Source organism: Nerophis ophidion, linkage group LG02 (genome assembly GCF_033978795.1).
Source record: "Nerophis ophidion isolate RoL-2023_Sa linkage group LG02, RoL_Noph_v1.0, whole genome shotgun sequence".
Taxonomy (NCBI): domain Eukaryota; kingdom Metazoa; phylum Chordata; class Actinopteri; order Syngnathiformes; family Syngnathidae; genus Nerophis; species Nerophis ophidion.
In genome coordinates this window covers 66708901-66734443 of record NC_084612.1, presented here as the reverse complement: position 1 = coordinate 66734443, position 25543 = coordinate 66708901, and the positions used below count along the sequence as shown (strand labels likewise).

The 25543-nt window shown below is 35.3% G+C and overlaps 1 long non-coding RNA gene across 1 annotated transcript in view; it reads left to right on the top strand.

Moving 5' to 3' along the window:
• Positions 1–25543, top strand: part of LOC133535148 (uncharacterized) — a 49742-nt gene that overhangs the window by 23929 nt on the left and 270 nt on the right. The window contains exon 2 of the long non-coding RNA XR_009802158.1: positions 22395–22466. This is a non-coding gene — a long non-coding RNA (uncharacterized LOC133535148). The remainder of the gene's footprint in view (positions 1–22394; positions 22467–25543) is intronic.

Below are 25543 nucleotides of genomic sequence, written 5' to 3'. Positions count from 1 at the left end.
AGCATCCTCTGTTTCCAAATATAATTTGAAATGTGGACTCGTCAGACCACAGAACACCTTTCCACTTTGCATCAGTCCATCTTAGATGAGCTTAGGCCCAGCCAAGCCGGCGGCGTTTCAGGATATTGTTGATAAATGGGTTTGGCTTTGCATAGTAGAGTTTTAACTTGCACTTACAGATGTAGCTACAAACTGTAGTTACTGACAGTGGTTTTATAAAGTGTTCCTGAGCCCATGTGGTGATATCCTTTACACACTGATGTCGGCTTTTGATGCAGTACCGCCTGAGGGATCAAAAGTCTGTAATATCATCGCTTACGTGCAGTGATTTCTCCAGATTCTCTGAAATTTTTGATGATTTTCCGGACCGTAGATGGTAAAATCCCTAAATTCCTTGCGATAGCGCGTTGAGAAATGTTGTTCTAAAACTGTTTAAAACCGCTTACAAAGTGGTGACCCTCGCCCCATCCTTGTTTGTGAATTACTTAGCATTTAATGGAAGCTGTTTTTATACCCAATCATGGCACCCACCTGTTCCCAATTAGCCTGCACACCTGTGGGAGGCTCCAAATAAGTGTTTGATGAGCATTCCTCAACTTTATCAGTTTTTATTGCCACCTTTCCCAACTTCTTTGTCACGTGTTGCCGGCATCAAATTAGAAAGTTAATGATTATTTGCAAATAAAAAAATGTTTATCAGTTTGAACATCAAATATGTTGTCTTTGTAGCATATTCAGCTGAATATGGGTTGAAAATGATTTGCAAATCATTGTATTCTGTTTATATTTACATCTAACACAATTTCCCAACTCATACAGAAACAGGGTTTTTAGTTCATGTTGCATAGCAAGGGCCTGATCTACTAGAATCCAAACACCATGCGCTAAACAGCGTGTGCTAACAATAAAATTGCGTGTACTCGGGTTGTAGGCCAGTAGGCCTTTGTGTGATCGCCCTGAGAAGGGAGATGTTTTAGTTATACAGACACAAGGACACAACTTCGTTCTGTACACGTCTGTAATGACTGCCACAATCGAACATCAAACTTGTATTCATGTACACAGTATTCGAAGATGTCTCAAGTAAATACAAAGGTTCATCCCATACAGCAGGGGTCGGGAACCTTTTTGGCTGAGAGAGCCAAGAAGCCAAATATTTTAAAATGTATTTCCGTAAGAGCCATATAATATTTTTTAACACTGAACACAACTTAACGCGTGCATTTTTAAGTAAGATTAACATTTCTAGAGTATAATAGGTCTCTTATTCTTTCTAATAACATTGTTATTCTGAAGAAAACTGTGGAGGGGGCGTGGCCTGCAGCAGAGCGGTGTGTTCGGCCTCAAAATCAGCGACAGGTGCGTAGATGGCCCACATAGGGCCTTGTTAAATAATCACCGGTCGCTCTGTTATAAGCAGCAGCCAGGAGGAGAGACGGCGTTGGAGCTGGAGCCAGAGCACGAGCGAGAACGAAAGAGAAAAAGACAATTGCTGTAAAGCAACTGAGAGACTTATTGGAAAATAAAACAATATTGTAACCCTGAAACAGGCTCTCATGTCGGTGCTTGGTGGTCTGAAGAACCTCCAGGAGGGCAAGCCCCACACTAACCATTAATAAATAAATAACTTCTTACCATTAACGCCATTTCTTGAACAGGTGCGGTAGAAAAAGGATGTATGGATTAAAACTGCATTAGAATGATTTATATTTTGAACATTATTTTTCATCTCCGGGTTGGGGAGGAGACCCTACCCCAAGTGGAGGAGTTCAAGTACCTAGGAGTCTTGTTCACGAGTGGGGGAAGAGTGGATCGTGAGATCGACAGGCGGATCGGTGCGGCGTCTTCAGTAATGCAGACGTTGTATCGATCCGTTGTGGTGAAGAAGGAGCTGAGCCGGAAGGCAAAGCTCTCAATTTACCGGTCGATCTACGTTCCCATCCTCACCTATGGTCATGAGCTTTGGGTCATGACCGAAAGGATAAGATCACGGGTACAAGCGGCCGAAATGAGTTTCCTCCGCCGGGTGGCGGGGCTCTCCCTTAGAGATAGGGTGAGAAGCTCTGCTAAAGCCGCTGCTCCTCCACATCGAGAGGAGCCAGATGAGGTGGTTCGGGCATCTGGTCAGGATGCCACCTGAATGCCTCCCTAAGGAGGTGTTTAGGGCACGTCCAGCTGGTAGGAGGCCACGGGGAAGACCAAGGACACGTTGGGTAGACTATGTCTCCCGGCTGGCCTGGGAACGCCTCGGGATCCCCCGGGAAGAGCTAGACGAAGTGGCTGGAGATAGGGAAGTCTGGGCTTCCCTGCTTAGGCTGCTCCCCCCGCGACCCGACCTCGGATAAGCGGAAGATGATGGATAGATGGATGGCATTATTTTTAACACTGTGATCCATCCATCCATTTCCTACCGCTTATTCCCTTTTGGAATCGCGGCGGGCGCTGGCGCCTATCTCAGCTACAATCGGGCGGAAGGCGTCGTACACCCTGGACAAGTCGCCACCTCATCGCGGGGCCACACTGTGATTACAAGTGGAATTATTCGTTACTTTTCGTGTCAAGCAACGTCATCTCAGATTGATCCGAGGGCCAGATGCAGTCATCAAAAGAGCCACATCTGGCTATCGAGCCATAGGTTCCCTACCCCTGCCATACAGTAAGCCCGTATTGTTTGAGTACCAAAAGTCACTAATCATTCCTTAACATAACAAATTACACTGAATTAGTCCCAAAAACTCTATAAAACACATTTAAACAAAAATAAACACAGATTAATAATGATCTACACACAGTACCTTTGTATATATCCAACACTGATGATGCAGTTAGCATTAGCTTTACCATTAGCTTGGTTATATATAAAGCCTTGTCGATTGAGAAGACACAGATAATAAAAATACACTCTTTCAAACATGTTTTAACAGTACAAAGATAAACTCGGGGGTAAAACTATTTACATAAATATACTTGTACCTGAGAAGGGAGATGTTTTAGATACAGACACAAGAACACAACTTCGTTCTGTACACGTCTGTAATGACTGCGAGGAAGTCACGTGTCCTCTTAGTATAGCTCCCAGTGCAACGCGCCCCCTGCTGGAGTCGCCCGGTATTACAATGGCTCTTATTAATGCTGGAATTACAACAAAAATGAACTCCCTATATTACAAATAACGGTGCTCTACTGTTGCCATTTAACAATACACATATTTAAGTTGCGAATATAAAATGACATAGGAATATAACCCAAGCGCCTACAATCACTGAATTATACGACTAACTAAATTTACATCCCATCACATTTGCACAAATAATAATAATGGATATATTTATTTAGCGCTTTTCTACACACTCAAAGTGTGCCTGGGCAATTATTTTGACTGGGGGGCCAAATTTGGAGGGAAAAAAAATGTGTCCGAGGGCCGGTATATCGATTTTTTTTTTTTTAGGAAAACTTAACACAAAACTTTGGGGTGGCATAGCTCGGTTGGTAGAGTGGCCGTGCCAGCAACTTGAGGGTTGCAGGTTCGATTCCCGCTTCCGCCATCCTAGTCACTGCCGTTGTGTCCTTGGGCAAGACACTTTACCCACCTGCTCCCAGTGCCACCCACACTGGTTTTTAATGTAACTTAGATATTGGGTTTCACTATGTAAAGCGCTTTGAGTCACTTGAGAAAAGCGCTATATAAAAATAATTCACTTCACTTCACCTCACGATAATGTCTGATTGAATGCTAAAAACGTTATGACCGACCGCCTTAAACGGAATGGAATTTTAAAATTTTCTACGAAGGATAAAACACTGAATATTGACAACGTGTGAACGCCACACCCCCTCTCCATCACATGTTTTACGATCAAGCAAAACACGACAAAAAATGCGACAAACAGCAAAATATGATATATCTCATATATCGCTAAGCTTTACAACTTTGTCGTAGAAATCTCCTTCCACGTCTGTCCCTGACACCCACATTTCAGGCTGACACTGCTTGGTGCCTCGTCTCAGCCGCTGTGATGTAGATGACCATAGTAACTAAATAGATTACCATAGTATCAATCAATCAATCAATCAATCAATTTTTATTTATATAGCCCCAAATCACAAATGTCTCAAAGGACTGCACAAATCATTACGACTACAACATCCTCGGAAGAACCCACAAAAGGGCAAGGAAAACTCACACCCAGTGGGCAGGGAGAATTCACATCCAGTGGGACGCCAGTGACAATGCTGACTATGAGAAACCTTGGAGAGGACCTCAGATGTGGGCAACCCCCCCCCTCTAGGGGACCGAAAGCAATGGATGTCGAGCGGGTCTAACATGATACTGTGAAAGTTCAATCCATAGTGGCTCCAACACAGCCGCGAGAGTTCAGTTCAAAGCAAACCGATTAGATAACTACAGTAACTAGCATATCATGCAAAAGTGCAAATTCCAACCATTGAAATACTCCGAAAGCTTGAGCCCTTTGAGGAAGTCATTGTCTATCTGTGATGTGAAGTCCACTGTATTTGCACCAAAAGTACTATTTAACTATAAAATATTAAAGAGGATCTTGCTAATCATCAGCACAGATTGTCAGTAAAATGAATGTCTTCCGTCTGCAGCTTCTCCTAATTGAATAGGGGACTGTTTGTTTCGCGCACACACACTAAACTATTGTATAAGTTGTCAGGCACAGGTTTTGTCTTTATTTACTCAGCCTGCGTTTGCACAATTAAAGACACACAGTCTGCAGTAGCATGTGTGCCACAGGGATCTATTCTTAGCCCCTTTCCTTTCGGGTGTTTATGCCTCATCCTGACAGGAGGCAGGGCTGTTGTGTAAGGGTAGGAATAGGTGATGACAACGCTTAGGGCCCACAGCCTCCACATAGCTTCTATGACAAAATGATTAAGCAAACACTGGGCATGTATCAACAACACCCAGAAACGCTGCCGGCTTCGCTGGGCCCCAGCTAATCCAAGACGGACTGGTGCAAAGTGTAAAAGCGTTCTGTGGTCTGACGAGTCCACATTTCCAATTGTTTTTGGAAACTGCGGACGTTGTGTCGTCTGGACCAAAGAGGAAAAGAACCATCCGGATTGTCCAAGGCGCAAAGTTCAAAAGCCAGCATCTGTGATGGTATGGGGGTGTATTAGTGCCCAAGGCATGGGTAACTTACACATCTGTATAATGTTCAATATTTTCAATGGAACATATAAAATGTTGGTGTTGTTTACTTGAGTCATATTGTAGTCTACACGTATCTCTTATGTGTGACTGCCATCTACCGGTCACACTTATTACACCACATGCCCAATAAAATAGCTTCGAGGTCGGTAAGCACAACCAAAATTATTCCGTACATTAGGCACACCGGGTTAGAAGGCGCACTGTCGAGTTTACAAAAAACGAAAGGCTTTTAAGTGAACTTATAGTCGGAAAAATAATTAGAATTACGAACATCTGACGAAACTTGAGACAAATACGTATCTTACATCTATTTTACGGCACTTTGTTCCTCATAGTTCATACGTCGTTTAAAATATCGGAACAAGATTGTTTTCTTAAACACCTTTTATGCTTCGATGTGAACATTTGGATAGATTGTCGTCGTCTACAATCGTCAGTTTTGTTATAAATATGAGAATCTTCGCCGACACATTGAGGTCAGGAGATGTGGGAGAGGGGGCGGGGTCAAAGGCTTTGTGATGTACGATAATTATGTTTTATGTAAAATGTGCTATTAGTGGGAAAATTTTAAATACAAAAAAGTTAGGACAAATAATAATACATCTTTTACAGAATAATACTCTTGTCAAGGGGGTTAATCGTAAAAAAAAAATAGCTGGGTGTATTACGGAAGGCACTGTCAAGAACAGTAAAACACAAGAACATTGAAGGTGGAAATGAGGGGAGTTGTGTTGCATGATCAATTCCCTGCGAGGCCTGTAACCTAACCTCGTCCTCGCTCTCAGAATGATGAAGCAGCAGCAGAGGTCAGAGCGTGTCACTGTGATTCATGCACTACTACGCCACATAAACACTCCGCCATGTTGCACTTCTTTCGCCGGGCGCTGGCACCACCCACTAGTCGGCCGTCCGTCAGGCGGGACTCAGTCAGGTGCATCTTACCAAACCGAAACACTTATTACGATACAATATTTGAACGAAATATGCAGTCAAACAGTTTGGACACCCCGGCTGTGGTTTGAACGCTCGCTGGTGTCATGTGACTGCTAATGAGGATGGGAGGGACATAAAAAGGAAGTGGAGCAAAGACTCGTCCTACTGGCTTGGAACTTCTCCTTGCAGCACAGCTGCATTGATTTGAAAGGAAGTCATGTGATCACATGACTTTCTACTATGGAGACACTGCAAACGCTTAGGAACACACACACACTTTTTTGTATTTCAGACCTTCTTGAGATCTCCGAAAAATGCCTACCTCTTTAGGACCACCCTTTCTAGATATATAAATATGCGTATTTAAAATATTATTAAAATATACATATTATGCAAATATTTAAATAAAAGCTTGTTGTGAAAAATGAGTTGGAATTTCACAAGAAAAATGTCACAAATACAAGAATACACACACACAAATTTTTGTATGTCAGCCCTTCTTGAGACCTCTGAAAAATGCCTACCTCTTTAGGACCACCCTTTCTAGATATGTAAAGATGTGTATTTAAAACAATAATATATTACTATCCAAATGTAAAAAAGCTTGTTGTGAAAATTGAGTTGGAATTTCACAAGAAAAATGTCACAAATACAAGAATACACACACACATTTTTGTATTTCAGACATTCTTGAGACCTCCGAAAAATGCCTACCTCTTAAGGACCACCCTTTCTAGATATAAAAAGATGTGTATTTAAAACATTAATAATATTTACATACTGTGCAAATATAAAAAAGCTTGTTGGTAAAAATTTGTTAGAATTTCACAAGAAAAATGACACAAATACAAGAATACACACACACACATTTTTGTATTTCAGACCTTCTTGAGACCTCTGAAAAATGCCTACCTCTTTAGCAGTGGTCCCCAACCTTTTTGTAACCGCGGAACGGATCAACGCTTAATAATTTGTCCCGCGGCCCGGGGGGGTGGGGGGATTTTGGGGTCCTTTTTTTTTTCTTCTTCTTTGTCATGAAAAAGGGACGGTTTTGTCATGAAAAAAGTTTTTTGTGGTTGGTGCACTAATTGTAAGTGTATATTGTGTTTTTTATGTTGATTTAATTTTAAAAAAAAAAATATATATATATATATATTTATTTTTTTTTAATAAAAAAATCTTCTGCGGCCCGGTACCAATCGGGCCCGGTGGTTGGGGACCACTGCTCTATAGGACCAGCCTTTCTAGATATGTAACGGTGTGTATTTAAAACACTAATAATATATACATACTATACAAATATAAAAAAGCTTGTTGTTAAAAATGAGTTTGAATTTCACAAGAAAAATGTCACAAATACAAGAATACACACACATTTTTGTATTTCAGACCTTCTTGAGACCTCCAAAAAATGCCTACCTCTTTAGGACCACCCTTTCTAGATATATAAAAGTGTGTATTTAAAACATTGATAATTTATACATACTATGCAAATATTGAAAAAAGGCTTGTTGTGAAAAATGAGTTGGAATTTCACAAGAAAAATGTCACAAATACAGGAATACACACACACATTTTTGTATGTCAGACCTTCTTGAGACCTCCGAAAAATGCCTACCTCTTTAGGACCACCCTTTCTAGATATATAAATATGTGTATTTAAAACATTATTAAAATATACATACTATGCAAATATAAAAAAAAAAGCTTGTTGTGAAAAATTAGTTGGAATTTCACAAGAAAAATGTCACAAACACAGGAATACACACACACATTTTTGTATTTCAGACATTCTTGAGACCTCTGAAAAATGTCTACCTCTTTAGGACCACCCCTTTCTAGATATATAAAGGTGTGTATTTAAAACAATTATATATACATACTATGCAAATATAAAAAAGCTTGTTGTGAAAAATGTCACAAATACAAGAATACACACACACATATTTTTGTATTTCAGACCTTCTTGAGACCTCTGAAAAATGTCTACCTCTTTAGGACCACCCTTTCTAGATATGTAAAGATGTGTATTTAAAACATTAATAATATATTACTATCCAAATGTAAAAAAGCTTGTGAAAATTGAGTTGGAATTTCACAAGAAAAATGTCACAAATACAAGAACACACACACACAATTTTGTATTTCAGACATTCTTGAGACCTCTGAAAAATGTCTACCTCTTTAGGACCACCCTTTCTAGATATATAAAGGTGTGTATTTAAAACATTAATTATATATACATACTATGCAAATACAAAAAAGCTTGTTGTGAAAAATGAGCTGGAATTTCACAAGAAAAATGTCACAAATACAAGAATACACACACACATATTTTTGTATTTCAGACCTTCTTGAGACCTCTGAAAAATGTCTACCTCTTTAGGACCAGCCTTTCAAGATATGTAAAGATGTGTATCTAAAACATTAATAATATATTACTATGCAAATGTTAAAAAACCTTGTTGTGAAAAATGAGTTGGAATTTCACAAGAAAAATGTCACAAATACAAGAATACACACACACCTTTTTGTATTTCAGACCTTCTTGAGACCTCCGAAAAATGCCTACCTCTTTAGGGCCACCCTTTCTAGATATATAAAGATTTGTATTTAAAACATTACCAATATATACATACTATGCAAATATAAAAAAGCTTGTTGTTAAAAATGAGTTGGAATTTCACAAGAAAAATGTCACAAATACAAGAATACACACACACATTTTTGTATTTCAGACCTTCTTGAGACCTCCGAAAATTGCCTACCTCTTTAGGACCAGCCTTTCAAGATATATATAAAGATGTGTATTTAAAACATTAATAATATATTACTATCCAGATGTAAAAAAGCTTGTTGTGAAAATTGAGTTGGAATTTCACAAGAAAAATGTCACAAACACAGGAATAGACACACACATTTTTGTGTTTCAGACCTTCTTGAGACCTCCGAAAAATGCCTACATTTTTAGGACCAGCCTTTCAAGATATGTAAAGATGTGTATTTGAAACATTAGTAATATATTACTATGCAAATGTAAAAAAAGCTTGTTGTGAAAATTGAGTTGGAATTTCACAAGAAAAATGTCATAAATACAAGAATACACACACACCTTTTTGTATTTCAGACCTTCTTGAGACCTCCAAAAAATGCCTACCTCTTTAGGGCCACCCTTTCTAGATATATAAAGATTTGTATTTAAAACATTACCAATATATACATACTATCCAAATATAAAAAAGCTTGTTGTTAAAAATTAGTTGGAATTTCACAAGAAAAATGTCACAAATACAAGAATACACACACACTTTTTTGTATTTCAGACCTTCTTGAGACCTCCGAAAAATGCCTACCTCTTTAGGGCCACCCTTTCTAGATATATATAAAGATGTGTATTTAAAACATTAATAATATATACATACCATGCAAATATAAAAAGCTTGTTGTGAAAAATGAGTTGGAATTTCCAAAGAAAAATGTCACAAACACAGGAATACACACACACATTTTTGTATTTCAGACCTTCTTGAGACCTCCGAAAAATGCCTACCTCTTTAGGGCCACCCTTTCTAGATATATAATGATTTGTATATAAAACATTAATAATATATACATACTATGCAAATACAAAAAAGCTTGTTGTGAAAAATGAGTTGGAATTTCACAAGAAAAATGTCACAAATACAAGAATACACACACACACATTTTTGTATTTCAGACCTTCTTGAGACCTCTGAAAAATGTCTACCTCTTTGGGACCGGCCTTTCAAGATATGTAAAGATTTGAATTTAAAACATTAATAATATATTACTTTGCAAATGTAGAAAAGCTTGTTGTGAAAAATGAGTTGGAATTTCACAAGAAAAATGTCACAAATACAAGAATACACACACACATTTTTGTATTTCAGACCTTCTTGAGACCTCCGAAAAATGCCTACCTCTTTAGGACCACCCTTTCAAGATATATATAAAGATGTGTATTTAAAACATTAATAGTAAATACATACTATGCAAATATAAAAAAGCTTGTTATGAAAAATGAGTTGTAATTTCCAAAGAAAAATGTCACAAACACTGGAATACACACACATTTTTGTGTTTCAGACCTTCTTGAGACCTCCGAAAAATGCCTACCTCTTTAGGACCACCCTTTCTAGATATATAAAGATTTGTATTTAAAACATTAATAATATATACATAATATGCATATATATATATATATAAAAAAGCTTGTTGTTAAAAATGAGTTGGAATTTCACAAGAAAAATGTCACAAATACAAGAATACACACACATTTTTGTATTTCAGACCTTCTTAAGACCTCTGAAAAATGCCTACCTTTTTAGTACCACCCTTTCTAGATATATAAGGATGTGTATTTAAAACATTAATAATATATACATACTATGCAAATATAAAAAAGCGTGTTGTTAAAAATGAGTTGGAATTTCACAAGAAAAATGTCACAAACACAGGAATACACACACACATTTTTGTATTTCAGACATTCTTGAGACCTCTGAAAAATGTCTACCTCTTTAGGACCACCCTTTCCAGATATATAAAGGTGTGTATTTAAAACATTAATGATATATACATACTATGCAAATATAAAAAAGCTTGTTGTGAAAAATGAGTTGGAATTTCCAAAGAAAAATGTCACAAATACAAGAATACACACACACCTTTTTGTATTTCAGACCTTCTTGAGACCTCCGAAAAATGCCTACCTCTTTAGGACCACCCTTTCTAGATGTATAAAGATGTGTATTTAAAACATTAATGATATATACATACTGTGCAAATATAAAAAAGCTTGTTGTGAAAAATGAGTTGGAATTTCACAAGGAAAATGACACAAATACAAGAATACAAACATACATTTTTGTATTTCAGACCTTCTTGAGACCTCCGAAAAATGCCTACCTTTTTAGGACCAGCCTTTCAAGATATGTAAAGATGTGTATCTAAAACATTAATAATATATTACTATGCAAATGTTAAAAATGCTTGTTGTGAAAAATGAGTTGGAATTTCACAAGAAAAATGTCACAAATACAAGAATACACACACACATTTTTGTATTTCAGACCTTCTTGAGACCTCTGAAAAATGCCTACCTCTATAGGACCAACCTTTCTAGATAAAGATTTGTATTTAAAACAATAATATATACATACTATGCAAATACAAAAAAGCTTGCTGAGAAAAATGAGTTGGAATTTCACAAGAAAAATGTCACAAATACAAGAATACACACACACATTTTGTGTATTTCAGACCTTCTTGAGACCTCCGAAAAATGCCTACCTCTTTAGGGCCACCCTTTCTAGATATATAAAGATTTGTATTTAAAACATTAATAATATATACATACTATGCAAATACAAAAAAGCTTGTGAAAAATGAGCTGGAATTTCACAAGAAAAATGTCACAAATACAAGAATACACACACACATTTTTGTATTTCAGACCTTCTTGAGACCTCCGAAAAATGTCTACCTCTTTAGGACCAGCCTTTCAAGATATGTAAAGATGTGTATTTAAAACATTAATAATATATTACTTTGCAAATGTAAAAAAGCTTGTTGTGAAAAATGAGTTGGAATTTCACAAGAAAAATGTGACAAATACAAGAATACACACACACATTTTTGTATTTCAGACCTTCTTGAGACCTCCGACAAATGCCTACCTCTTTAGGACCACCCTTTCAAGATATATATAAAGATGTGTATTTAAAACATTATTAAAATATACATACTATGCAAATATAAAAAAGCTTGTTATGAAAAATGAGTTGGAATTTCCCAAAGAAAAATGTCAAACACAGGAATACACACACATTTTTATATTTCAGACATTCTTGAGACCTCTGAAAAATGTCTACCTTTTTAGGACCACCCTTTCTAGATATATAAAGGTGTGTATTTAAAACATTAATTATATATACATACTATGCAAATATAAAAAAGCTTGTTGTGAAAAATGAGTTGGAATTTCACAAGAAAAATGTCACAAATACAAGAATACACACATACATATTTTTGTATTTCAGACCTTCTTGAGACCTCCCAAAATTGCCTACCTCTTTAGGACCGGCCTTTCAAGATATGTAAAGATGTGTATTTAAAACATTAATAATATATTACTTTGCAAATGTAGAAAAGCTTGTTGTGAAAAATGAGTTGGAATTTCACAAGAAAAATGTCACAAATACAAGAATACACACACACCTTTTTGTATTTCAGACCTTCTTGAGACCTCCGAAAAATGTCTATCTCTTTAGGACCACCTTTTCTGTAATTTAAAACATTAATAATATATTACTATGCAAATACAAAAAAGCTTGTTGTGAAAAATGAGTTGGAATTTCCCAAGAAAAATGTCACAAACACAGGAATACACACACACATTTTTGTATTTCAGACCTTCTTGAGACCTCCGAAAAATGCCTACCTCTTTAGGACCAGGCTTTCAAGATACCGTATTTCCTTGAATTGCCGGCGGGGCGCTAATCAATTTAAAACCTCTTCTCACTCCTGCGCTTTCCAAAGGCATGCAGTAAAAATTTGAGTGTGATGTAAGCTTGGACCTTAAATTCTACTGAATAGCTCTTAATCTTCTTCCCTTTATGCTATTTCAAATTACCGGTATTGAAATCAGCCTGAAATAACATTTTTTCCCAAGAAAAATGTTATTTCACAAGAAATACCCAGAATTTGCCAATATTATAATAAAAATTGGAATTTTACTTGGCAAAATTATGACAAGTCCTAATTTTACTCAAAACATGTCACTGTTTTACAAGAACAACAAAATTGGCAATATTGTGATTAAAGTCAGAATTGTATATGACAATTTTTACATAAAAAATAAGTTTACGAGAAAATATTGCAATATTACTGAAAAAGAAAGAATATGAGAAATTGTCCCAAATTTTATAAGAAAAAATTCGACACATTGTGAAAAAGAAAAAAAAAAAAAAATATATATATATATATATATATATGGTTTGTAATTGCGTTTTAATCTTCATTAGTTACCTCAAGTTATTACAGTATGTCACTATATAAATATTTTAATAAATTTTGGCCAAAGGGGAGCATTTCAATTGTTTACACACACTTGTTATTTCATATGTTGGCCAAAGGGGGCACATTTCAAATATTTACACACGCTTGTTATTTCATAAGTTGACCAGTGGGGGGAGCACTTTAAAAACCGACACACGGTCCATTTGAAAAATCCCTCCTTTTTGGGACCACCCTAATTTAGATAAATTTGACCACCAGGGCTGCAAATGAGATATTTTCTATTAGAGGCAATGGTTTTCCGTATTAGGACCATGGTTTCGGTCCTAACTTGGTCACTGGTCCTCATATGGCAGGTAGGTAGGTAGGTAGGTAGATCTTTATTGTCATTGCACAAGTACAACAAAACTTACATTAAAAGTAGCTTACTTTATGGAATGTACTTTTCCTCGTTGATGTCTCAAAAAGGGTAAAAATACACACACACACACACACACACACACACACACAAGGTAGATCAGCCTTCACATCTATATGATTGCTGTGTGTGCGTGCTGGGAGTCAGTATGGAAGCATGCATGAAATGAGAGCCAGTATAATGCTGACTGGGAGGAACACACACATACATGCATAAACCCTTACCATGTTTTTCGGACTATAAGGCACACTTAAAGTCCTTTCATTTTCCCAAAAATCGACAGTGCGCCTTAAAACCCGTTGCGCCTAATGTACGGCATAATTCTGGTTGTGCTTAATGACCTCGAAGCAATTTTATTTGGTACATGGTGTAATGATAAGTGTGACCAGTAGATGGCAGTCATACATAAAAGATACGTGAAGACTGCAATATGACGGCAGTAAACAACACCAAAACTTTAAATGTTCCATTGAGAATATAGAACATTACACAAAAACATTGTCAAAATGTTTTTAGTATTACTTGATGGATTGTCGGAGCATTAAACATACGAGTATTACTATGGTGTGTGTAGATAATACGAAACGTACATACATACACACTCACGTATTTATGTATGCAATGTAATACACACGTACATACATACGTATGTATGCAACGTAATACACACACATGTATGCAATATAATACACACACACGTACATACATATACTTACATATATACACACTTGTACATATATATGCAATGTAATAAACACGTACATACATACACACATTTATGCAATGTAATACACACTTACATACATACACACTTACACATGTATGCAATACAATACACATGTACATACATACATACACACATATGTATGCAATGTAATACTCACATACATACTTACATATGTATGCAATGTAATACACAAGCACTTACATACACAGATATGTATGCAATATAATACACACGTACATACATACACACTTATACATATGTATGCAATGTAAGACACAAGTACATACATACACACTTACACATGTATGCGATATAATACACAAAAAAATACATACACACATGTATGCAATATACACATACATACATGCATACATACACACTTACATATATACACACTTACACAGATGTATGCAATGTAATACACACGTACATACATACACACAGGTATGGAATATAAAACACATGTACATACATATACTTACATACACACTTACACATGTATGCAATACAATACACACGCACATACATACAGTACATACACACATATGTATGCAATGCAATACTCACATACATACTCACATATGTATGCATTGTAATACACAAGTACATACATACACACATGTATGCAATATAATACACACATACATACATACACACTTATACAGATGTATGCAATGTAATACACAAGTACAAACATACAAACTTACAAATGTATGCACTGTAATACACACGTACATACATACAGACATATGTATGCAATGTAATACACACGTACATGCAAACACACTTACATACATATGTATGCAATGTAATACACACGTACATACATACACACATGTATGCAATATAATACACACACACGTACATACATATACTTACATATATACACACTTGTACATATATATGCAATGTAATAAACACGTACATACATACACACATTTATGCAATGTAATACACACTTACATACATACACACTTACACATGTATGCAATACAATACACATGTACATACATACATACACACATATGTATGCAATGTAATACTCACATACATACTTACATATGTATGCAATGTAATACACAAGCACTTACATACACAGATATGTATGCAATATAATACACACGTACATACATACACACTTATACATATGTATGCAATGTAAGACACAAGTACATACATACACACTTACACATGTATGCGATATAATACACAAAAAAATACATACACACATGTATGCAATATACACATACATACATGCATACATACACACTTACATATATACACACTTACACAGATGTATGCAATGTAATACACACGTACATACATACACACAGGTATGGAATATAAAACACATGTACATACATATACTTACATACACACTTACACATGTATGCAATACAATACACACGCACATACATACAGTACATACACACATATGTATGCAATGCAATACTCACATACATACTCACATATGTATGCATTGTAATACACAAGTACATACATACACACATGTATGCAATATAATACACACATACATACATACACACTTATACAGATGTATGCAATGTAATACACAAGTACAAACATACAAACTTACAAATGTATGCACTGTAATACACACGTACATACATACAGACATATGTATGCAATGTAATACACACGTACATGCAAACACACTTACATACATATGTATGCAATGTAATACACACGTACATACATACACACATGTATGCAATATAATAACATGTACATACATACACACTGACATATATACACGCTTATACATATGTATTCAATGTAATACACAAGTACATAGTCACACTTGTATTCGTATGTATGCAATGTAACACACACGTACATACGTATGTATGCACAGTAATACACACATACATACACATGTATGCAATATAATACACACACACGTACATATGTATGCAATGTAATAAACACGTACATACATACACACAATGCAATGTAATACACACGTACACACATACATACATACATACACACTTACACATGTATACAATACAATACACACGTACATACATACACACATGTATGCAATGTAATACTCACATACATACTTACATACGTATGCAATGTAATACACAAGCACTTACATACACACATATGTATGCAATATAATACACACGTACATACATACACACATAAATATGTATGCAATATAATACACACATACATACATACACACTTACATACATATGTATGCAATATAATACACATACATACATACACACATGTATGCAACACATACATACATACATACACATGTATGCAATGTAACACACGTGTACATACATACACACTTACATATGTATGCAATGTAATACACAAGCACTTACATACACACATATGTATGCAATATAATAAACACGTACATACATACACACATATATGTATGCAATATAATACACACATACATGTATACACACTTACATACATATGTATGCAATATAATACACATACATACATACACACATGTATGCAACACATACATACATACATACATACACACACATGTATGCAATGTAACACACATGTACATACATACACACTTACATATGCATGCAATGTAACACATACACTTACATACGTATGCAATGTAATACACAAGCACTTACATACACACATATGTATGCAATATAATACACACATACATGTATGCAACACATACATACATACATACACACTTACATACGTATGCAATGTAATACACAAGCACTTACATACACACATGTATGCAATATAATACACACATACATGTATGCAACACATACATACATACATACACACTTACATATGTATGCAATGTAATACACAAGCACTTACATACACACATATGTATGCAATATAATAAACACGTACATACATACACACATATGTATGCAATATAATACACACTTACATACATATGTATGCAATATAATACACATACATACATACACACATGTATGCAACACATACATACATACATACATACATACACACATATGTATGCAATGTAACACACATGTACATACATACACACTTACATATGTATGCAATGTAACACATACACTTACATACGTATGCAATGTAATACACAAGCACTTACATACACACATATGTATGCAATATAATACACACATACATGTATGCAACACATACATACACACTTACATACGTATGCAATGTAATACACAAGCACTTACATACACACATGTATGCAATATAAAACACACGTACATACATACACACATATGTATGCAATATAATACACACATACTGTACATACATACACACTTACATACATATGTATGCAATATAATACACATACATACATACACACATGTATGCAATATTATACACACATACATACATACATACACACACATGTATGCACTGTAACACACATACATACATACATACATACACACACATGTATGCACTGTAACACACATGTACATACATACACACTTACATATGTATGCAATGTAACACACATGTACATACATACACACTTACATATGTATGCAATGTAACACACATGTACATACATACACACTTACATATGTATGCGATGTAACACATACACTTACATACGTATGTAATGTATTACACAAGCACTTACATACACACATGTATGCAATATAATACACACGTACATACATACACACATAAATATGTATGCAATATAATACACACATACATACATACACACTTACATACATATGTATGCAATATAATACACATACATACATACACACATGTATGCAACACATACATACATACACATGTATGCAATGTAACACACATGTACATACATACACACTTACATATGTATGCAATGTAATACACAAGCACTTACATACACACATATGTATGCAATATAATAAACACGTACATACATACACACATATATGTATGCAATATAATACACACATACATGTATACACACTTACATACATATGTATGCAATATAATACACATACATACATACACACATGTATGCAACACATACATACATACATACATACACACACATGTATGCAATGTAACACACATGTACATACATACACACTTACATATGCATGCAATGTAACACATACACTTACATACGTATGCAATGTAATACACAAGCACTTACATACACACATATGTATGCAATATAATACACACATACATGTATGCAACACATACATACATACATACACACTTACATACGTATGCAATGTAATACACAAGCACTTACATACACACATATGTATGCAATATAATAAACACGTACATACATACACACATATGTATGCAATATAATACACACATACATGTATACACACTTACATACATGTGTATGCAATATAATACACATACATACATACACACATGTATGCAACACATACATACATACATACACACATATGTATGCAATGTAACACACATGTACATACATACACACTTACATATGTATGCAATGTAACACATACACTTACATACGTATGCAATGTAATACACAAGCACTTACATACACACATAAGTATGCAATATAATACACACATACATGTATGCAACACATACATACATACATACACACTTACATGCGTATGCAATGTAATACACAAGCACTTACATACACACATGTATGCAATATAAAACACACGTACATACATACACACATATGTATGCAATATAATACACACATACTGTACATACATACACACTTACATACATATGTATGCAATATAATACACATACATACATACACACATGTATGCAATATTATACACACATACATACATACATACACACACATGTATGCACTGTAACACACATACATACATACATACATACACACACATGTATGCACTGTAACACACATGTACATACATACACACTTACATATGTATGCAATGTAACACACATGTACATACATACACACTTACATATGTATGCGATGTAACACATACACTTACATACGTATGTAATGTATTACACAAGCACTTACATACACACATGTATGCAATATAATACACACGTACATACATACACACATATGTATGCAATATAATACACACATACTGTACATACATACATACATATGTATGCAATATAATACACACGTACTGTACATACATACACACATACATATGTATGCAATATAATACATATACATACATACACACATGTATGCAATATTATACACACATACATACACACACATGTATGCACTGTAACACACATGTACATACATACACACTTACATATGTATGCAATGTAACACATACACTTACATACGTATGTAATGTATTACACAAGCACTTACATACACACATGTATGCAATATAATACACACGTACATACATACACACAAATACGTATGCAATATAATACACACATACATACACACTTACATACATATGTATGCAATATAATACACACATACACACACACACACACACACGTACATACATACACACTTACATACAGTATGTATGCAATGTAACACATATACACTTACATACGTATGCAATGTAATACACAAGTACATACACATATGTATGTAATATAATACACGTACATACATACACTTATGTATGCAATATAATACACACGTATACATACATACACTTATGTATGCAATATAATACACACGTATACATACATACATATGTATGCAATGTAATACACAAGTACATACATATGTATGCAATGTAATACACACACACATATATACATATGTATGCAATGTAATACACACATACATACATATGTATGCAATGTAATACACACACACACACATACATATATACACACACACTTACATGCATATGTATACAATGGCAGCGACATGTCAATATCAAATGATTCCCAGCAACATAGATGTGATGATGTGTTAGCCTCTATTCTTTATTCTTTTAATAATCTGATCTCAGTGCACAGCAGTAATAAACTGACCCCACCTCCTACCCCCCCAGAAAGTCATTTTGGGATGAAACTGCTGACACATTCCACTTCTCACTTGGGCTTTGATATTTAATTACATGGGGCCTTTGGTGGAAATACACTTAATACTAGCTGAGATAGGCTCCGGCACCACAAAAGGGACAAGCGGAAGAAAATGGATAGATGGACTTACTTAAACTGTTTACCACACATGCATTATTGCCAAAGGTATGTACGGTGGGAAGGGGATTCACACGGCCCCTATTCGTCGCAGTTTACTTGACACATGAAACGTGACAAATTTGGGGCGTGCATGATACACGTTTGCTGCCAGATGGCAGTGGAGTGTTGGATATCTTCAAATGTGTTTTGTGGCACCTTCAACTTTTATCACAGCGCACGTTGCTGTTGAGTGGCGCTTTCCTTAATTTTCAGTAGACTGCATTGCAAAAAGATTAACCCCCCAGGGGAATTACATTCATTTTGATATATTTCATACATTTGGCACTACAGTACTTTTTAGCCTTTGTTGATATCCATCAATCCATTTTCTACCGCTTATTCCCTTTCAGGATCGCGGAGGGCGCTGGCGCCTATCTCAGCTACAATCGGGCGGAAGGCGGGGTACACCCTGGACAAGTCGCCACCTCATCGCAGGGCCAACACAGATAGACAGACAACATTCACACTCACATTCACACACTAGGGCCAATTTAGTGTTGCCAATCAACCTATCCCAAACACATCATAATAGGACTGACTGTAAAAGTAACTTGTTGTTACAACTCCATGCAGTAGGTGGCAGTATGCAGCTTAACTCTGCATTATATATAACTACATGCTTATATTGTTGTATAAAACTTCTTACCATATTGGGTTAGTTTTAGCAGTTTTTTACCTCAGGAAAGATAAAAAATGTCCTTATGTGAAGGAAAAAGTTGAAACAACTTTGCTGTGTAGTTACAAAATAGGAAAGTAAGAAGATTAACAATACCGTCATTTATTCTAGAAACTGACATAAGAATAAACAAAGTATAATGGACGAATTGTAATGATATACATATATAGTTTTAATACCTTTTTGCAAACCTGGGCAAATTAAGGCCCGCCGGACATTCCCAAACTATTTTTTTTTTTAGATGTGCAGCGATGTTTCAAATTATTTTAAGTCTTGAACTATACAAAGTATTTCAATGGTTTTGCATGATATTTTAGTGACTAGTGTTGTCCTAATACTGGCCCTGCGATGAGGTGGCGACTTGTCCAGGGTAAACCCCGCCTTCAGCCCGATTGTAGCTGAGATAGGCACCAGCGCCTTCCGCGACCCCGAAGGGAATAAGCGGTAGAAAATGGATGGATGGAAGTTGTCCTAATACCAGTACTCTTTTGATACTTTTCTAAATAAAGGGGACCAGAAAAAGTGGCATTATTGGCTTTATTTTAACAAAAGATCTTAGGGTGTGGCAGACGCACTTTTCAGAGGCGGTATGGCACCAAATATGATTTATTAGTATCGCTGTACTATACTAATACCGGCATACCGAAAAATCCTACTAGTTACTATGGTAATCTACGTCACAGCAGGTCAGACGAGGCACCAAGCCTGAAATGCGGGTGTCAGGGACAGACGCGGAAGGAGAGTTTTACAAGAAAGTTCTAAAGCTTATTGATACATCACATATATCAGATTGTAGATGTTTTTTTACCCTTCACGTTCATATTTCGCTGTGTTTGTTGCCTTTGGCTTGATTGTAAAATGTCGATTGAGAGCGGGTGTGACGTTCATATGTTCTCAATATTCAGGGTTTTATCGTTCATAGGAAAAAAATACAATTCCATTCCGTTTTTAAGGCGGTCTGTCATAGCATTTTTAGCATTCAATCAGACTTTATGGTGAGGTTTTGTATTAGTTTTCCTAAAAAATAGATATACCGGCCCCCAGACACATTTTTTTCTATAAATAATTGCCCAGGCTTCCTTATTGACTCGTAAAAGGACGAATTCAGGATAAATGATATCAGACACTGTGATTGTGTTCTGTTCAGTGTATTTTTTTATTACTGTGCTTTATTTGTTTTAATGTTTAATTATCATCACTCTACCATAAAATGTGTTTTATTTTAGACATTAAAGAGAATTATTTCCCATTGCAGGATGCTGTCAAGTGAGCTGGAACAAAGGGCGTGTCTTCCCGGTAAAGTAAAGCACCTCGCAGCCACTATATGGTGAGCTGGGCGTCATGGCGATAAATAAATCAAGAGGCAGGAAATGGCGAGCGATGAAACAGTTGGAGGTCAAACTTAAGTGTTGCCTGCTACACTATAGTCAATATTCCACACCACATTACAACATTTGATATCCTGCTGCTGTCCTACACACAAGTAGTAGTGGAAAGGAGCGCGTGTGTGTGTGTTCTTGTATTTCTACCCTTCTTGAGACACGGATAAGGAAAAGTAGCTTCCATATGAGGACCTGTGAACAAGTTAGCTCAGGGGTGCCCACACTTTTTCTGCAGGCGAGCTACTTTTCAATTGACCAACTCGTGGGGATCTACCTCATTTATATATATCATTTATATTTATTTATTTATGAGACATTTTTGTAAACAAGTTAAATGTGTTTAATGATAATACAAGCATGTGTAACACATATAGATGTCTTTCTTTCACGAAGACAAGAATATAAGTTGGTGTATTACCTGATTCTGATGACTTGCATTGATTGGAATCAGACAGTAATGATGATAACGCCCACATTTTCAAATGGAGGAGAAAAAAAGTTGTCCTTTCTGTACAATACCACATGAAAGTGGTTGGTTTTTGGCGTCTAATTCATCCAGCTTCCATACACTTTACAGGAAAAACATTGGCGGCAAATTCCGTAGCTTGCTTGACAGTCACGGCACCCGAGGGTCTTGTGAGATGACGCTGGCTGCTGCCAGTTCATTTTTATGAAAAAATGACAGAGAGGAAGGCGAGAAACACTTTTTATTTCAATAGACTTTCGCGCCGTCCCTTCCATCAAAACTCTAAAGGCCGACTGCACATTTCCTATCTTCACAATAAAAGCCCTGCGTCATGCTGCCTGCGCTAACAAAATAAGAGTCTCGGAAAGCTGTCGTGCACAAGTGATGTGCACGGCAGCTTTCTGAGGGATCGCTTGTGCACGCCAGTTTTCCGAGACTCTGTATTTAGTTAGCGCAGGCAGCATGAAGCAGGGCTTTTATTGTGAAGATAGGAAATGTGTAATCGGCCTTTAGAGTTTTGACGGAAGGGACGGCGCGAAAGTCTGTTGAAATAAAAAGTGTTTCTCGCCTTCCTCTCGGTCATATTTTCATAATAATGATCTTGCAGCAGCCAGCGTCATCTCACAAGACCCTCCGGTACCGTGAATGTCATTTAAGTGACGTCTTGGTGAAGATTGATGATCACTAATTTTTAGGTCTATTTTTTTTTAAAGCCTGGCTGGAGATCGACTGACACACCCCCCGCGGTCGACTGGTAGCTCGCGATCGACGTAATGGGCACCCCTGAGTTAGGACATAAATCATGGTCCCAATATACGGAAAACCATTGCATCTAATAGAGAATGTCTCATTTGCACCCCTGGTGGGGAAATCTATCAAAATGAAGGTGGTCCCAAAAAGGAGGGATTTTTCAAATTGACTGCGTTTCGGTTTCAAAAGTGCTCCCCCCTTTGGTCAACATATGAAATAACAAGTGTGTGTAAAAATTTAAAATGCGCCCCCTTTGGCAAAATATATATATATTTTTTTTTAATTAAAATGTGTATGGACACGCTGTAATGATTTGAAGTAAATGAAGATTAAAAAACAATTACAAACAAAAAATTCCAAAAAAAAGAAAAGTAACTAAAAGCAGTCATTCTCACAATGTGTCGACTTTTTTCTTATAAAATTGGGAACAATTTTGTCATATACTTTGTTTCTGCAGTATTGCAATATTTTATTGTAAAATTATTACTTTTTGATGTAAAATTAATTTTTAACGCAGAATGGTGGCATTTGTCATAAAATTCTGACTTTTATCAAAACATTGCCAATTTGTTTGTTTTTATAAAATTGTGAAATTCTTTTAGTAAAATGATGACTTTTGTCATAATTTTCTGCCTTGCCAATTATTATTACAATATTGCCAAAATGTTTTACTTTTCGTATAGAGTTGTGACTTTGGTCAAGTAAAATTACAACTGTTTTCATAAAATTGCCAAAATGTTAAGCTTTTCTTGTAAAATTGTGACTATTATTGAGTAAAATTTTATCATAATATTGCACAAAGGTTCAGTTGTTCTTGTAAAATGTTGACTTGCGTTGAGTAAAATTACGACTTTTATTATAATACCGCCAAAGTTATAAGTTTTTCTCGTGAAACCGTGACCTTTTTCTTTTTCACAACAAGCTTTGTTATATTTGCATAGTTTGTATACATTATTAATGTTGTAAATACAAATCTTTATATATCTAGAAAGCGTGATCCTGAAGAGGTAGGCATTTTTCGGAGTTGTTTTAGATAAACTGACTGTTATATAAAAAATTTTTTGAAAAATTATACTTAAAAAAAAAAATGATCAAAATAAAATATATATATACATGTATTTTACATCATTATTTGAGAAGTCCTCAAAATAAGCAAATGTTTTACTCTTTATAACATTTCACATATTTATAACACATATATACCATGTAATGTATTTATTTATAACATGTATTCAATATTTGTATTTATAACATTTTTATATTTATTCATAAACATTTTATTTACATATTTACGACTTGTATTTGATATGTACTTACAATTATTTAAGATATTAATGTGTATCATGTATTTATATTTTGAACGTCTAAATCGTTCGCAATCATTATGGAAGACATGACAGAGGTATTTTTTAATGCATTTTAAATATTGAATAAATGCCATCAAAAGTCTGTTGACAATAAAGCCTACGGTAGCCACTCTATTTGACCTATAAAGCCCTTAAAAAACATCCAAACACCTCCATTGAGGCTTTACTGTATATACATGTAACAAGCACATTTATATTAACATGTAATATTTAAGTATTTTTCTCATTTTAGGCATAATCAGGATAATTTAAAAAAAAATTATTATAAACATCACTCATTTTTGCACACTGCACTTTGAGAGCCAACAAACGTAATAAAACATCACTTACTGTACAATGTCTGCTGTCATTAAGATGCCGACTGATAGGGTGTTCATATATTCTTATTTAGATGAAGAATGAGTCATAATCCGCGCAAAAAAAAGCGGGGTGGAACCAA